This window comes from Ochotona curzoniae, unplaced genomic scaffold (genome assembly GCF_017591425.1).
Source record: "Ochotona curzoniae isolate NIBS_2020 unplaced genomic scaffold, NIBS_Ocur_1.0 contig_2210, whole genome shotgun sequence".
Lineage (NCBI taxonomy): Eukaryota > Metazoa > Chordata > Mammalia > Lagomorpha > Ochotonidae > Ochotona > Ochotona curzoniae.
In genome coordinates, this window is record NW_024465369.1 from 36,484,206 (window position 1) to 36,502,379 (window position 18,174).

At 41.8% G+C, this 18,174-nt stretch overlaps 1 protein-coding gene across 1 annotated transcript in view; it reads right to left on the reverse strand.

The window, feature by feature from the left end:
* The window catches only part of LNPK (lunapark, ER junction formation factor), a 98,226-nt gene extending 81,334 nt beyond the window's left edge, over positions 1-16,892 (reverse strand). The window contains exons 1-2 of the mRNA XM_040971769.1: positions 16,882-16,892; positions 11,245-11,248 (exon numbers count right to left, since the gene is read on the reverse strand). The gene's annotated coding sequence lies outside the window, so the exon portion shown is untranslated. The remainder of the gene's footprint in view (positions 1-11,244; positions 11,249-16,881) is intronic.
* Positions 16,893-18,174: the final 1,282 nt, after the last annotated feature.

Genomic DNA, 18,174 nt, shown 5'->3' on the forward strand with positions numbered 1-18,174 from the left:
TAGGCCCCACCTTCAGGACAGAGGGTAGAGGACACAGCCAAATTTCATTTGCCCACTGTCAATGGGTGCTGGCTGTCACTGGCTGCACCCCATAACACTTCCAAGTAATTTATCCTCTAGTCTTTATTGAGCCATCAAGACCTGTTATTAATAAAGGGTGAGGGAGAGGTGAGATGAAGAGCTGGCAGGGTTGGAGACAGTCCCAAACTTAATCCTGAGATGAGATAAGATTCTCTAAGGAACGGGAGAGATTTGACCTGGCAGTAGGAGAAAAGAAGAATTTCATCATGAACTCTTTTAATCCTCTGAACCACCTTTTTTAGAAAAAGTAAAATTTTTCAAGTGAAACTCTAAAAGGGAGAAAGTAAATATGCCTACATTGTTGAAGGCAACCAGGCACCCTGCCTCTTGTACAAAATGAAGGTAAGTTGTTACAGTAAGCAGAGAAATCAACAGTTGCACTGTATCTAGGACAACAGGCTATAGGGTGATTCCCAACATTTATGACAAGGCCCAAAGTTAAGGGCTGAGGATACAGAGATAAGACAGCATTCTAAAGCATCTGACCACTAATAAGAGAAATCTGCAAAAGAAAAGACCAAGTACAATTCAGGATAAGTAAATACTACGGTAGAGGCTGACGTTTGGAGTAGTGGAAAATGGATGAGGCAATAGCAGCTGGGAGGGATGCCGAAAGCCTTTGATGGCGTTGTCCCTCGGAGTCCAAATGTGAAGTTATTGCCTATGGATACTAAAAGTGTCTGGTGGAGTCTGAGGAAGCAAATTCTACTGAACACCAGGAAATACTTCTGAGAGAGAAAACAAACTGCACAGCCAGGGGTCTAAATGATCTAATTTAGCAAATCAAACATTTTCTGGTACAATGAGAGCTTGGGCTAGGGACATTCATTGATCTGCTCGGAGAGATAAAGGAGGTCTCCCTGGAGAAGAAAGTCACATGCAAAGATCTAAAGGATGAGGAAAATGAAGAAGGGAAGTGGAGTATCCTGTGGAAAGGATTTTGACCAGAAGGGCACACCACCAGCCTGAGGGACTGGAACTGGAGCAGCAGGACCGTGGAGAGTGCTGAAGCACCAAGCTAGAGACACGTTACGCATGATATGGGCCATGTTAAGAAAGTGTGTTTTCTTAAGAGTAAGAAAGAAGGGGATTTGACCTAATCAGATCTGTGTTTTGGGTAGGTCAGTTATAGTGTGAGCAGACATGCGGGGTGCGGGTGGTGTTGGACCAGGTAGGTTCTATAATTAGAAGGAAATGTGCTGTGTGATAGTAGAAGCAAGCAAGTAGAAGTAGCAGATAGTAGAAGTAGATAAGTGTAATGAAGAAAAGAGAGCCCAGAAAGGATTCACTTATGATAGGTGTTGGTGAGACAGGATGAGATTGGAGGAGTGTATGATTCAGCATTTCTGGCTAGTCTAGTGAGAATATATACTACTGCCATCACCAAGATATGGGGGCTACCAGAAGAGATCTGGGGGTAAAGGTGATTTCCATTTGAATATGCTGAATTTAAGGTGTTTTCAAGACTTTCAAGGCAGATGTAAGCCAAGGGGATCTAAGGGGCAGCAGCACTGAGAAGTGGCCTGGAAGAAAAATAAATCACAGTTGGTGGCCTCTTCTGAAGGGTACTTTTTCAAAATGAAAGTATTGCTTATTATGAATAATATGTTTCGTGGAAAAATCCATTGAGAGGAATAAAACACTTGGAAGTCTCTAGAGCACTTTCCCAGACTTCTCTGAGAATATGTAGGAAACCTTGTTCAAAAACTCAGATTGTGATACCACCACTCCTAAGTTTCTGATTCCGATCTGTTCAGTCCTGTACATTTCTACTTTGACAAATGTCACTGGTGATTCTCCAGGCAGTGTAGCTGTAGTCCTGGAAGCTACTACATGAAACTCACTGGAATGTTTTTCCAAGATACACTCTTGGACTCAGACTAAAATTTCTAGGGATAGGCAGACAGAATGGAGAGAGGACGATGCTCCCACACCAGGTACCATCATGGCCCTTCATTGACAGAGTCATAGTAGACTCTCCATCTGCCACCTCTGTTGAGTAATAACTGTTGAATTTTGGCAGCAGACAGCTCTCAGTGGCTGCAGTGATAGCTTCCCTGGCTCTTGGGCCAGGCCTCCTGCGTCACCAACTGAAACAACTTTCAGCCCAGCCACTCTTGTTCGCCATCCTTGTGGAGACTCACCTGTCCCTCCCTGGTCCCCCTTCAATATCCCTCATAATTAGGTTTCAACTCCCTGTCTTTCTGCTTCTGACATTTACATCTGTTACTGTTTATCTCCTTGGCCAGAGTTAGGATGGAATTAGGGTCAAATGCTACATTTCATCCTTAGCAAAGACTTTGTTTTCTTGAGAAGCAACCTGAGACATGTTTTTATAAAGACTAATAAGCTATATCAGGGAGAAAGCTTTTCTTCTACCCTCTTATGTTCTGACTTTGGAGCCTACAGATTAAACTGACAAAAGTTAAGCTACCACTTGTGATGCCAGCATCCTATATCAAAGCACTTGTTGGAGTCCTAAATGCTCACTTTCCAGTTGATTGTCATTGTCCCTGGCTCAGCAATGGATGCTGACCCAAGTGTTTTGGTCCCTACCACCTACCCTACCTCTACCAGTGGAAGAGTGGGAGGGAATTCCTGGCTCCCAGCTTCAGCCTGGCCCAGCCCTGATTGTTGCACCTGTTTGGGGATGAAGGATTTCTTTTGCTATTTCTCTCTGTGTGTTGCTCCACCTTTCCACTAAAAGTCTTTAAAATACATATTGCCGAGAAAAACCTAATTACATACATACATAATTATTTATTTATTTTTATTGGAAAGTCAGATATACAGAGAAGGAGAGACAGAGAGAAAAATCTTTCATCTGGTTCACTCTCCAAGTGACCTCAATGGCTGGTCACTTGGAGCTGCGTTGATCCGAAGCCAAGAGCCAGGAACTTCCTCCAGGTCTCTGACACGAGTGCAGGATCCCAGTGCTTTGGGCCATCCTTGACTACTTTCCCAGGCCACAAGCAGTGAGCTGGATGGGAAGCAGGGCTGCTGGGATTAGTGTCCATATGGGATCCCGGCACATTGAAGGCAAGGACTTTAGCCGCAAGGCTGTTGCGCTGAGCCCACACAATAATTTATAAGCAAGTTAGCTTGAGGAGGTGGTCACAATTTGGACTCACATACCATCCTTATAAGTCGATGGAGGGCAGCAAAGATGTTCAAACCAGAAACTTGACACGTGATCACTGACTTCAAATGGAGCAAAACAGCCATAAGCCTCAGAATGCCCAGAGTGCCTCCTGATTGACAGCAACTAAATGCGGCAGTCAGTCCTGCAAGGACAAGGAGCAACATTACACCAACAACCTGAATGAACTCGGAAAGTCTCCCTAAGAGCCTCCTGAAGGAGCCAGAGCCTTCTGATAGCATTGATTGTTGCAATGTATTGTGACACTGACATCGCATCTAACATTAAAAATTTATATTACCATAAGTAGTGCATAATTCCAGAGATGATTTGTGTCTGAAAGTCATGATGTAAAATTAGGATGCAAGATATTCTACCATAAAGATCTGTTCAAAACTCCATGTGAGCTCAGTGTAGTTACTGAAAAAGAATAAAACAATTTCTCCTTACAATTAAAAAAGAAACCTTATTCTGGACTACACAGACATACATATGTATACTAAGTAGATTAAAGCACTGTGGACTTAGTGCCTGGTAATTCCAAAAGATGGCATTTTAAGGCTAGGTAAACAAGAATACACATGGTAAATCAGATAGCTGGTGAAACTTGAATCCTCTCCAGTGTGCATGCAAAGCTTATCCATAAAACAAGGAAGATGTAGCTTAAGCTAATTTATACTAAGATTTATTGTTAATAGGAGTCATAAGAGCACATGGGGTCTTACAGAGCATAAAATATGGAAGACAGATTTCCTGCCCTGAGGAGCTTAGTAAAACAGACAGGCAGTAACTAAAAGGAAAAATATCAAGTCATGTTGATTTACTAAGTGATCATCAATGGAAGACTTGGTACAAGGAAGATGTCATAAAAAATAGGAAAGTACTTGAGATTGAAAAAGATTCTGTTCCAAAAAGCTCAAAGAAAAAAAAAAGCATAAAAAGAAGAGAAATAAAAGAGAAAGTACTTAAAAATGATGAAACAGGAAAAGGTAAATGGAAAGATGAAGAAATAGACTCTGCTTGCTGTAAGACATGAGCCAATGTGTAATACAAAATTCAAATTGAGTCAACAAGCCTGTGAAATGAGGCAACTGAAAATTCTACACAACTTATTTCTTCCAAAATTTAAGGCAAAACTTTCCTTAAAAAACATAAAACCAAACCTCTCATTTAAACTGTTATTCCACCAGTAAAGTATGAACGTGCACATCAAATTCTGTACAAATCCATATGAAGCTTACTTGCAAAGTGCAAGATTTTTTGAGCAATAGTGTGAAATTAACTTCATAATAGAAGATGCATTCGGAAACACTCATTTTCTTTGTATGTATATTAATTGTGTGTTAGAGAAGTCCCGGTGCTGTCATCAGGCCGAAACCAGGCCCTTTATTTCTCTTCAAGATGAAGACACAGAAGCAGGCCTTCGGCCTAGTGCTTAGGATAACAACACACCCACATCCTGTATCACAGCACCATAGGCTGTCTTGAATTAGTTGCGTACACAATATAGGGTACTGGTTAAAATTCATGTTCGTTTATGCAATGCCAAACTGCTTCAACCCTCTCTGTTGAAAAGATTATCCTTTTTCCATTGAATTGTCTTTGTACCTTTATCAAAAATCAGTTGTGAGGGGTAAATGTTTGGCACACTCACGAAGATGCTGTCTGAAGGCAACACTGTGGTGCCTGGGGTTAAGCTGTGCTTGCAGTGCTACCACCAAGACTGGGATGTCAGCCTGAATCCCAGCTATGCCCTTTCAGTTGAGCTCCCTGATGATTCTCCAGGAAGGCTTCAGAGAATAACTCAAATACTCAAGGCCCTGGCACCCATGTGAGAGAACCGGAAGGAGTTCCTGGCTCCTAAGTTTGGCCACATTCAGCCCTGGATGTTACAAGTGTTTGAGGAGTATACCAGTGGACACAACATCTCGATCTCTCTGTAACTCAGCCTTTCAAATTAAGAAATCTACAAACAGAAAAAAGAGAAGGAGCAAGAAGAGAAAAAATAAACATACGTGATTTGCAAAACGACAAGTATTCACTGTCTGATCACTTTCTGAGATTGGTTCCAGCCATTTCCATTTAGGCAATAATTGATACATGGGATATAAGGTTGCCATTTTATTATTTGTTTTCTGCCTGTTCCATTTTATTCTCTTCTGTTTACCCTTTCCTGCCTCATTTTGGGTTATCTGAATAGGTTTTAGTATTTCATTTTAATTTGCCAAGTACTGGCTTTACCCGACAGGCCTATCTCATTATGCAGTGCTTTTCTTACTTGTTGCAGGGATTACAAAGTGTCTACTTACCATTTCCTAGTTCACTTAGACCTAAGATTTCATCCATTCAACTGCTGTGCGAAGGTCTTACAGCCACTTTGGACCTTTTGCTTCCACACATAAACACACACACTAGTTTACAGTTGTCATGTCTATTACATCTACAAACCCTGAAAAACCACCGGTCAATATTAAAGCTTGTAAATATGTCATTAGAGTTTGTGCAAAGAAGCTTTCTTTTTTTTTTAAGATTTATTTTTATTTTTATTGGAAAGGCGGATATACAGAGAGGAGAGACAGAGAGGAAGATCTTCCGTAAGATGATTCACTCCCCAAGTGAGCCGCAACGGCCGATGCTATGCCAATCCGAAGCAAGGAGCCTCTTCCGGGTCTCCCACTCTCCCACGCGGGTACAGGGTCCCAAAGCTTTGGGCCGTCCTAGACTGCCTTCCCAGGCCACAGGCAGGGAGCTGAATGGGAAGTGGGGCTGCAGGGATTAGAACTGGTGCCCATATGGGATCCCGGGCGTGCAAGGCGAGGACCTTAACCACTTGCGCCATCACTCCGGGCCCGCAAGGAAGCTTTCTAAGAGTTTTTGCTAAGGGATCCTGACACCTCAACTTCTTTAGCTTTAGACTACATTGGTTTCTGGAATTTTTTTTGGTTTTTATTCCCATTCCTCGCTCACTGTCTGGAATGCTCTCTCCATTTTTGTCTTTCTGGAAAATCCAGACTCTTATTTCAGAGCTAGATACAAGTGTCAGTAATTCCTGGAGAAAACAGCCTGCTTTATTTTGGACCTTTATACCAGACAATGTTATATTTCAGTTTTGCTTGGATGGCACATTGTAAAATACAGATGAAAGCACATACCCGCTGCATGGTGAGACTATTCAGAAACAAAGTATTCATCAATCCTTTTTTTTTTTAATTTTAATTGCATTCATAGAATGGTGCAAGTATTGATAAAATGTGCTTAAGAGAGACTTATTATGGTGCAGGTGTTACAGCCTCTACTTGGGACACATACACCTGATATCAGAGGGCCTGATTTACGTTCCAGCTATTCCCACTCCTGTTCAGCTTCTCATAGAGACAGCAGATAATAGCCCAGGTATCAGAGCTTCAGTCACTGCTGTGGGAGGTCTGGATAGAGTTCTTGGCTCCTGGCTACCCTCTACTGTTGCAGGCATTTGGGGAGTCAGCCAGCAGATAAACAATCTCTCTCCCTCTTGCTGTGTGTGTGTGTGTGTGTGTGTGTGTGTGTGTGCGCGCACGTGTGTGCTACTCTGCCTTTCAAATAAATACATAAGCATTTTTATAGAAAAGAGAGAGACTAGAATTATTTATGTCTATGCTAATGTTCTATAATTTGGCTGAGCAACATGACTGGAACTAAGAAGTGTTAAGCTGATGAGGCATTTGCCTCAGGTACAAAATACAAGAGGGTGTCAAAAAGACTTTCAGAAATCAATATAAATAATATTTTAAGTCAATATTTCTTAAATCAATGCAAAAAAAATCCATGATGAACAAATACCAAAATTTTAAATACAGGCAGGATCCATACTATTGACTTTCCCTTTTGCCTTAGGCTTTAACGCGGCTCAGTTTGATAATCGTGTTCAAAATTCAATATAAGAATTTAGAATATCATTTCTCTTTATGTTTCAGAGGAAACTTGAATGACTATTTCCAGCTGCTTTTACAGATGTCAATATTAATTTTTGTAGCATTAAAGCTAGTGGATGAATGTAAATATATTATCTGTATTTTAAATTTTGGGGGGCATTTGAAAAATAGCTTCTTGTTTGGAAATCTAACAATTTCTAATGGAGACAACATCAGTATAGAATGATTTGCTTCATTTTTACTTACACTGAAGATACTTAAATTTTACTCTCAAATTTTTTGCAAAATGATAAAGTCCAGAATACATCAGAGATTTCCATGACACCTGCTTAAGCATTCTACTGTGTGCCAATAAATTGTTCTTCTTTTCCATCTAAATTATGTAGCCATATGACTCTTTTAATGTTTCTTATTTTTAAGTATCTATCTCTACTTGTTTTATCTAAGAAGCAGTAAGACAGACACAGATGAACTTCTCATCCCCAAACTCACTCCCCAGATGCCCAGGCCTGAGGGACAGGGACCCAACTATTGAAGCCAACACTTGCTGTCTTCCAGGACGCACTTGAGCAGGAAGCTGAAATCAACAGCCAGTTCTAGGACTTGAGCCCAGGCACTCCGGTTTGGGATGCAAGTGTGTCATCCAACCTCTTACCTGCTGACCTAATACCTATCCTTTTTTTTTTCTTCAGATGTAGGAAATGCTCTCAGGCCAGGTGTTGTGATATAGCTGGTAAAGTTGCTGCTGTGAGGTCAACATCTCAGACAGAGGCCAGTTCAAGTCCTGGCAGCTCCACTTTAATCTAGTTCCGTGCTAGTGCACCTGGAAAGGAACCAAAAAAAACTATCCACTCGTTGGCATGCCTGCACCTACTCTGGAGATCCCCAGAAAGCCCCAGCTTCTTCAGCCTGGCTCACGCTCAGTCATTTGAACATGGAAGATCTGTATACAGCTGTGTGTGTGTGTGTCTTCTTCTCAATGTATAAATCTTTAAAAACTAAATTTGCATACACAGTTGATGGAAGTATAAACATATACATGCTTTAGGCCAGTTGAAAGTAACTACTGAATGTTAAATATTATATTATGTTAATTATTTGATAACTACGTTTCAGTCTGTTCTTTCTTGGTGAAAACATACCTTGTTGTTGGTTTCAGGTGCCTTGCACTTAAAGGGTGAAGATGAAAAGAATGCTCAGTTTTCAAGTGGGGCAATATTCTAATGTTATTTTGAGATGTGTTTCCATATTTTAAGTATTGCTTAAAACCAAAATTTTATTCCAAGTAAAATGTTGGCAACGTCTAATAAATTTTGGGAGTAGACTCAAATCTACACTTTGAAAAATGAAGATAATTTTATACCAAATGTAAATAATTCCTCAAATGAAGAATAAATGAGTTGTTGGACTACTGATAATATTTCTTTTAATCTGTCTTATTCTTTGACTGAATAATTCATGCATATGATACAAAATCTTTGAGTTGTACAAGTGTGTAGCAAAAATGAGGTTATCTCTCCCTTCATATTTGCATCAAGTCTGACAGTTCCCCTCTCATGGAAACCAGTAGGACCATTGCTCAGGTAGTTTTCTAGGTAGGTACATGTTTGTGCTCCTATGCATTTGTGTATGTGTGTGTATATATATTCACACACATACATGTGTGTATATATGTGTATGTGCATATATATGCACTTTTTTACATAAAGCAGTTGATTCTACACACTATATTGACTAGGTTCCTAGAATTATTTCAGTTTTTTTTTTAAAGATTTTATTTTTATTATTTTTATTGGAAAGGCGGATATACAGAGAGGAGAGACAGAGAGGAAGATCTTCCGTAAGATGATTCACTCCCCAAGTGAGCCGCAACAGTCAATGCTATGCCAATCCGAAGCCAGGAGCCTCTTCCAGGTCTCCCACGCGGGTGCAGGGTCCCAAAGCTTTGGGCCGTCCTCGACTGCTTTCCCAGGCCACAGGCAGGGAGCTGGAAGGGAAGCGGGGCTGCCGGGATTAGAACTGGTGCCCATATGGGATCCCGGGCGTGCAAGGCGAGGACCTTAACCACTTGCGCCATCACTCCGGGCCCTAATTTTTTATTTATTTTTATTACAAAGTCAGATATACAGAGAGATTTCTAATGGCTGTGTTACAATCAATTAAAATAATGTTATGGTGGGCCCAGTATGATGGTCTAGAAGCTAAAGTCCTGGCCTTGAATACACCAGGATCCCATATGGGCGTTGGTTTTAATCCTGGCAGTCCCGCTTACCATTCAGCTCCCTGCTTGTGGCCTGGGAAGGCAGTCGAGGATGGCCCAAAGCCTTGAGATCCTGCACCCACATGGGAGACCCAGAAGAGGCTCCAGGCTCTGGCTTTGGATCAGCTCAGCTCTGGTCATTGGGGTCACTTGGGGAGTGAATCATTGGACAGAAGATCTTGCTCTCTGCCTCTCCTCTCTACATATCTGACTTTGAAATAAAAATAAAGAAATCTTTAAAAAGATAACATTATGGGCCTGGTGCAATGGCTCATTGGCTAAATCCTAGCCTCGCACAAGCCAGGATCCCATATGAGCGCTGGTTCGTGTCCTGGCTGCTCCACTTCCCTTTCAGCTCCTTCCTTGTGGTCTGGGAAAGCAGTAGAGGATGTGCCCCTTGGGACCCTGTACCCACATGGGTGACTCAAAAGAAGCTTCTGCCTCCTGGCTTTGGATCAGCTCAGCTCCAGCAGTCACAGTCACTTAGGAAGTGAGTCAGCAGACAGATGATCTTTTTCCTGTATCTTCTTCTTTCTAAATCTGCCTTTCAATTTAAAAAAGAAGAAGAAGAAATCTTTTTTTTTAGAAGAAGAAATCCTAAAACAATAATAATGCTGCATTTTTTAGCATAGTCTTCTACTGATGGGCATTTAAGTAGTTTCTAGTGTTTTCCATTTGCAAGCAACATACAGGGTCATGGGTGTCCCAAGTGGCAGCTTAATTTGCTGTACCACAATGCCTGCCTGCACTGCCAATTTGAAATCATTATGTTTTCATTCCTGTTATAGAAGTCTTGATCGTATGAGATAAAACAGCCCTGGAAACATGGCACTTGGGAAAATCTTACGACTTTAGGTCTTATGGGATAATATGGGAAGTTACACCACAGAGTAACTCTTAAAAAAAAAAAAAAGAGTTCTAAGTGCAAAATATACTTTTGAATGTCATTATTTGGGGGCAGTTAATATTTCTACTTCCAACTCCCTAAATCCTCCTAGAGAAATAGCTTTCTCAAGTTACAATCAGGGATGCCAGTCAATCGGTCAGATTGGTCGATGGAGTAAAAAATGTCACAGCCAAGCCCCTGGCTGCCCTGTAGAATGGCACAGACTCCTGGAATTGAAAGAGATATAGCTCAAGGAGTCATTTAATCCAGCCCTTGCTTTTCCTGCAAGGCTGTGCCTGAAGTGTCTAAGACAGATGGTTTGGCCTTAAAATTCACCAGAGACAGAGATTCCACAATATTACTCAGGAGCCTTTTCTAATGTTTAATCACTATTACTGTCAGGTCAGTTTAAGCTCTTTCCTCCCAGTTTTTCTCTGCTGACATGAAAAACAGTTGGTCAGCAACCCCCTTATAATCACCTTTCCAACACACGAGGATGGTTACCAAGGTGCCCTGTAGCCTTATTTTCTTAAGGCTATTTAATTTTATCTCATTATATATATTATATATATCCTAACATGGCATCACAGTCAGTTCTTAATAGCATATTGTTTAATTTTAATCACCAGAGGCACTTTCCTGTATTCACTTAATAAGTACTTATTTTGTACTAGCATGAAAAAGATGAGTAAATCTGCTTACATATAACATGCATTCTAGTAGAAAAAAAAATAACAGCTCCATAAACCTGTATCTATAATGTCATGAAATTTTATAGTGAGACTAACATGACTTGTACTAAGCAAGACAAGGCTAGGCTGCTGCGATACAGAGATTCAAAGGTAAGTCAGTGGTTTGAAATTCAGATTTGTTTCTCTTGTCTGCCACACCAAGGTAAATAATCTGCTCACCCAGAAGCTGTGCTCCATGGCGTCATACAGAGTCCTCAGCCAACATGTAGGGTTGCACCACTGTTCCTAAGGTCATCGTTATTATGGTTGTAGCACTAGCTGAGCCACCCTGAGCTCCGGTCAACAAGCAGCAGGAAGATGTGGTGAGGCTGCCCTGAAGGTTGGAGGCAGCACCTATCATTTCCACTCCATTCTGCCAGAGAGAACACAGTGCAAGGGCCACATGTGGCAAGGGAGGCTGGGAAACACAGCCCAACCATGTGCTTAAGAATGAAACCATGGATTGTGGGCCCCCACAGGGGATTGCAAGTACTTCAGTATTTCTCCCCAACCCTTCAGATCCTTTTGTGTGTCACCTCTAACAGCAGACACTAGGCTGTCCCTCATAGAGGATGCCCTTGAGACACGGATTCCATGTTGCCAACTGCAGAATGCCTGCGAGTCGCCTTTTCCCCTCTTCCCCACACGCTGGGTACAGAAGAGTGAAAGACCAGCTCCCCTGTCCTTCTCCCCAAGAGAGCCCTAAGACTTCTCAGGAGGTTCCCACAGACACAGATGGAATGACCTTCCACAGAGCTGCCTCTTTCCTGTGCTGCCTTTCACATGCCCTTAGGGGCCCCCAGGCCTTCTTTCCTAATGAATCACTCACCTGAAGATCCACTGCTAGGAAAACGACTCTAAAGTGTTCCAAGTGTTACAGAAGGTGCTACATCGTCTCTGGCAACTTCCCATATGATGTCCAAAGGAATATTTGGAGTTGTATGGATGACTTAGTCCAATCATTCCTATCAGAAAGATAAAAAACAAAAATGGATCCCTCTGATGCTTTGTTATTATTGTCATGCAGGTTTCTATGAATTCAGTCTTTGGGAGTAGGACAGCTACAACGCATTCTGAAAGAGATCACAGCTATATCTCGTGCTGCGCTAACTGAAGCTTCTGGTGGGGTTTTGGGAGTCGAGTGGATGAGGCACACAAATGCTCAGGAGCACACAGCCTGATGGAGCTGACCACAGACCCCAGACCTCCAGGACGGCATGCGTTCTGAAGTGACTAAAGCCCCACAAAGCGACAACTTTCAGTGCGCCGAATGCATCACACACAATGACTTTTCACAAGCGTCCTAGCTGCAGAACGTAGGTAAACCTAGTGGCCAAGAGGGGACGAGGAAGGAAGACTACAGAAAGAGCAACTGGCCAAAGATGAACGGGTTTAGGTTCGACTAATTTTTACTATGATCATCTCATTTGATGCTAATTAAAAAATGAAGAGAAGCTTATGTTACACAATGTTTTACAACAATGAAGTACAGAAACATTGGATTTGTTTGTGTGTGGTGGAGTTGTGAAGGTTTTCATGAGTAAGACAGAATTTTTTTCGGGCCCGGCAGCATGGCCTAGCGGCTAAAGTCCTCACCTTGAACCCGCCCGGGATCCCATATGGGCGCCGGTTCTAATCCCGGCAGCACCAATTCCCATCCAGCTCCCTGCTTGTGGCCTGGGAAAGCAGTCAAGGATAGCCCAAAGCTTTGGGACCCTGCACCCATGTAGGATACCCTGAAGAAGTTCCTGGATCCTGGCTTCGGATTGGCATAGCTTTGGCCATCGTGCTCACTTGGGGAGTAAATCATCGGATGGAAGATCTTCCTCTCTGTCTCTCCTCTTCTCTGTATATCTGACTTTCCAATAAAGAGATAAATCTTTTAAAAATTTTTTTTTAAAAAGACAGAATTTTTTCAAGGTTTTTTTTTTTTTTTTAAGTTGAAAAGCAGGCTTACAGAGAGGAGAGACAGGAAAAGATCTTCCTGTCAGCTGGCTCACTCCCCAAGTGGCTGCCACAGCTGGAGCTGAGCCAATCCAAAGCCAGGAGCCAAAAACATCTTCCAGGTCTGCCATGCAGGTGCAAGGTCCCAAGGTTTTGGGCCATCCTCCACTGCTTTCCCAGGCCACAAGCTAGATGGGAAGTGGCACAGCTGGGATACAAACTGGTGCTCATATTGCATCCTGGTTTGTGCAAGGTGAGGATTTTGCCACTAGGCCATCATGCCAGGCCCTTGATATAATTTTTTTAAAATAGTTTTCTGATTTAAAATATCACCTAGGAAAAATACAAATATCAGGAAACATATAAGTACAGTTTAAAGTAAAGCGAACTTACATGGATTTTAATGTTCTCAGAGCTCTGCAGACTTCTTGGTGACTCTGGATACAGTTGCAATCGTCCGTTTCTCTTCCTGATCATTTGATCAATGCCGGTCTCCAATCTCTAAACTATACATCCATTTAGGCTGGTTTTGATCATCATTATGAAGCTCCGGAATCAAACATCTGCCTGACACATGGCAAGCATTCAAAAACTATTGGCTGAGTGAAAAAATATGAATGAAATTTTTAATGACAAAGATTGATGTTAGTTTCCACAATAATAGTTTTACTATCTAAAGCATGTTGTGCAAATATCAGTTGGTACCTATAAACTGTAGAAACTAAACAATAAAATGATTATTATCCATAGAAAAGCAAATAAATTCTATCAAGTAGGATCCACTGGTTGTTATTGTAAGATAGACCACCTTTGCATCTATTTGCTAATATACATGCATTTGCATCTATTTCCAATATCCCTATGCCCATACTTCTATGATTCTTGGAATTCTTTTCGCAAATGATTAGAGCATCAATCTACTCCCCTCATTATTATTACATTATTATTAAATCAGATAGTCATTATTATTAAATTAGATAGTTGATAATGTGGTATGTTTGAGAGTCATTATTTTACGTTCTTTTACAAAATAACGTTTACAGCCCAGTGCAGTGGCCTAGCAGCTGAAGTCCTCGCCTTGAACGCACGAGGATCCCACATGGACACCGGTTCTATTTTTTTTTTTTTTTTTTGGTAATAAACATTTTTTATTATATTTTTGACAATCTTCACATTGTTAATTAGGGTAAAAAGGTTCAAGGGCTACAGGAAAGTGGGCAAGACTATTAGTTCCACGTTGTTTTCTTCATGTATCTGAGGCAAAGGGGGATTTTAATGGAGAAGTCCCACCCAGTCTCCCACCCACCCAAGGTCCCTGATGTCGGGCATGCTCCGAGGGTCTTGTTCAAGTGGTTTTGATAGTTCGCCAGTTATGAATTGCTGCCAGTCTCACCACTCCAAGCATGATGAGGTCGTTGAAGAATCCACTGATTAGGGCCCGGCAGCATGGCCTAGCGGCTAAAGTCCTCACCTTGAACCCGCCCGGGATCCCATATGGGCGCCGGTTCTAATCCCGGCAGCACCAATTCCCATCCAGCTCCCTGCTTGTGGCCTGGAAAGGCAGTCGAGGACGGCCCAAAGCTTTGGGACCCTGCACCTGTGTGGGATACCCTGAAGAAGTTCCTGGATCCGGGCTTTGGATTGGCATAGCATTGACTGTTGCGGCTCACTTGGGGAGTGAAGCATCGGATGGAAGATCTTCCTCTCTGTCTCTCCTCCTCTCTGTATATCTGACTTTCAAATAAATAAATCTTTAAAATAATAAAAAAAAAAAAGAATTCACTGATTGACATAGTTCGTCTTAGAGTTTGCCCAATTTTTCACTGCCAAAATCTGGCTGAGGTGGTTGATTGACTTGTTCTGCCTCTGTCTTTTCATGGTTAGGGTTCTGAGTCCAGCCGTTCCATTGGGGAGATCCCCAAAGAGACTTTGTCTGAGGTGATCCCAGACCAGATTCTTGTGTGTACTTGCAAGTACAGGGCCTGGCACAGTCTATCGCCCCCATCAGCTGGTGGTTGCAATTGCTGGGTTGGTTCTGTTTCCAGCGCTGTCTTTCACTGGAACCAATGGGTGTTGCAGTCCAGCCTGGTGCTGCCCAGCACATACTTGGCCCTTACATAAACCAGTGGGAGCTGCAGCCTAGTTGGAGCGACCCACAATAACCCCCACCAGGCCCGCCCCCTACCCTGGTTTGCCAATATGTGTAGCAGACTAGTCCAGTCTGTCCCACATCCCATTTGTCTCTCGTACATGTCAATGGCACTGAAGCTTAGTTCCATCTAACCAGCTCCACTGTGCAGCCCACACAGATGTTGTTGGGTGCCTTTCTGTCCAGCCACCCCAGCCCCTGTCCTGGTGTTCGTGCCCTCCAGTGGGGGTGGTAACCCAAGAGAGAGGAGCCCACTATTTCCCTTCTAGGCCACTCCCACTCCTGGATTATGCACTCTCCAGGTGGTTCTGTAATTTAATTTGGCAGAATTATCCCCCTGTGCCAGCTTCTGCCAGCTGATGCTGTGGCTAAGCCCAAATGACCCTCACCCACTCTAATTTTGTTTGCACAAGTAGGAATAATCAGCCCAGCCTGGCTTTTCCCTCATCTAGCGCACATGAGGCACACAGGTGTTGTAGCCCTGCCTAGTCTGGTCTGCCCCCATCCCAGATCATGCTCTCCAATGGGAATAACCGTCCAGGAGGGGAGCACCCCCATGTTCCCCCTGCCTGCTCCACCCCCTCCCTTCCTGGTTCTCACATGTGCTGATTGGGCCCTGCGGTCACATCCGGTACAGGTAACCTCACCTTGGCATTCTGTAATGTGCACTGGTTTTTTGTCGTAGATGCCGGCTCTAATCCCAGCAGCTCCACTTCCCATCCAGCTCCCTGCTTGTGGCCTGGGAAAGCAGTTGAGGACAGCCCAAAGCCTTGGGACCCTGCACCTGTGTGGGAGACCCCGAGGAAGTTCCTGGCTCCTGGCTTCAGATCGGCGCAGCACCAGCCTTTGCGCTCACTTGGGGAGTGAATCATTGGACGGAAGATCTTCTCTGTCTCTCCTCCTCTCTGCATATCTGACTGCGATAAAAATGAATAAATCTTTTTAAAAAAAAAAGAAAATAACTTTTAACAGGTAAACAAATACCTTAAGAAATTTTAAGTAGTTAATGGGTTCCTCTGTGTCACAAAGTTGTATTGAAAATTAGCTACAGGAAGAGCCCTGAGCTGTGCCTGAACTTAATGAGCAACGTGGAAGCCAGAATCCAAACCTCAGGCCAGAAACAGAAATCCCTGCACAACACTTCTGGAAAGGTTTCAACGGGTTCAGCAACAAAGAAATAAGTATAAAGGATTAGTCACCCACAGCTCGCTGGTGACCCTCACTGAAGGACACATAGCCGCAGTTGGCCACTGCACACTGCAGTGGAATCTTGCACCCCTGAGTTACCCAGGTTAGCCAAGCAAATGTTTTCAAAAGTTCCAGCTCATCATTAAACTCATTATTTTCTATTTCCTCTCATTGTTATTTTGTCCCTCTTTACATACCAATGATAAGAAGAATGACTTCAAATTGGGAAAATCGATAGCTCATATTTTGGGATTTCAACTCCGTGTATGTTTCAAAGAGTGCAGAAGTTTTTATTTCAGGGGAGCACTTAAATTGCTGATGATTTTTTTTTTCAAACAAATGTCACAAATCATATTTTTTACTAAGTTTTGTCCAGTTTAGAAACCAAACTCGGCCGCGAAGTATGGGAATGCCAGATATAAGACAATAAATATTTTTGGCATCGTTTCAAAGCTACATAATGCCAGACATAGACATGTAAAAGTAAAGGCAAGAACTACAAAGATTATAAAAGAAATAAAATCACAGTTCGTAATTCACATGATTATGCTCAATAGCAGATTTAGGCAGCTATTCATATAATAGGATCCACATGTAAAAGCATCAGCTTATTTTACTCAGAAAAAGATAATAAATACTAAAATGGCTTTTAGAAGTAAAGTTTTGTTGAAAGTTCATAAAGGCATTTTGCAAGCTGAAGGAGAGAATCTGAAATTGGGTTTTTTTTCTTTGCTTCTATTTAGACACCAACTTCTGCTTCTATTTTTGTCACATCCAGAAAAAAATATGAAAAATCAAATAAAATGCCACTCCAAAATGAGAAACCTTTCAAATGCTATCGCTAAAAGTTCTATATTAAAACTGAATTCTTAAAAAGTCATTTCCTTGAAATTGAACAAATGGCATCTTATAGTTAGGATGAGGGTAATCAGTTGTTCAAACCTTGATTTAACTACCAGATACAGATTAAGAGGCTAAAAACCAAGTGAGTGAAACAGTATTAAGCAGTACTGTTGAATTCTCCGCTACAAATTAAATGTATAAAGTCTGTTTTGTTTCTTTTTAAGATCAGAGATCCCAGCAATATTTTGTGATATTCGGAATATTTTAACTTAGGCTCAAGGAACTCAAAATAAACTGTGGGGTGGGTTTGAGTTCTAGAGATAAAAAGAAAGCATGTTTCTGTTTCTGTGTTTCTCTTCTGTTTAATTTATGGATTAGAAGTGGTCAGCCCTCAGGGTGGGCTAGTGAAAAGCAAGGGGGAAAGCTAGGGAAGGAAAGGTGGAAGAAATTGTAGAATCTGAGATAAACTGTCAGTCCCTCAGGCAAGATAAGCCAGACCACAGAACCCAGAACAGCTTGTTTTGTTGCCATTCCGAGTTGAAGTTCATTTTTTTAAAGGCATTTTACTAGGCTAAAAAAACAGTAGGTGAATTGAAAATAGCCACATTTTAACATTTTACATTAAATACAATAAAATACACTTGCTAGGATTAAAGTTCTAATTTGTTATGTAACAAATACTTTTGTACCTTTTCCACTGATGAAAATTTATAATGTAAGATAAGTTACGGAGCGTTAACTACCTCTCAACTATCATAAAAGAAACACAAGAATGTTTTGCAAACACACATCTTTCAGAACTCCAAGTTCTGCATGATTTTTTTTTTTTAGCAAACTGCAAGCAAAACAACTGTGTGTGTTCAATTCAGGTGTAAAGCATTGGTGGCAATGCCTACTTTTTCTTAAATGAGTGGAAATGTTACAAAACGACACTTTCCATTTGAGTCCTATCTCTGCCTACACATGGATCCCTTTAATGGATGTTAAGAGTTTTGATTTAGAACTTTTAATAGGCCAGTTTACATTTTGCAAATCTCTACCT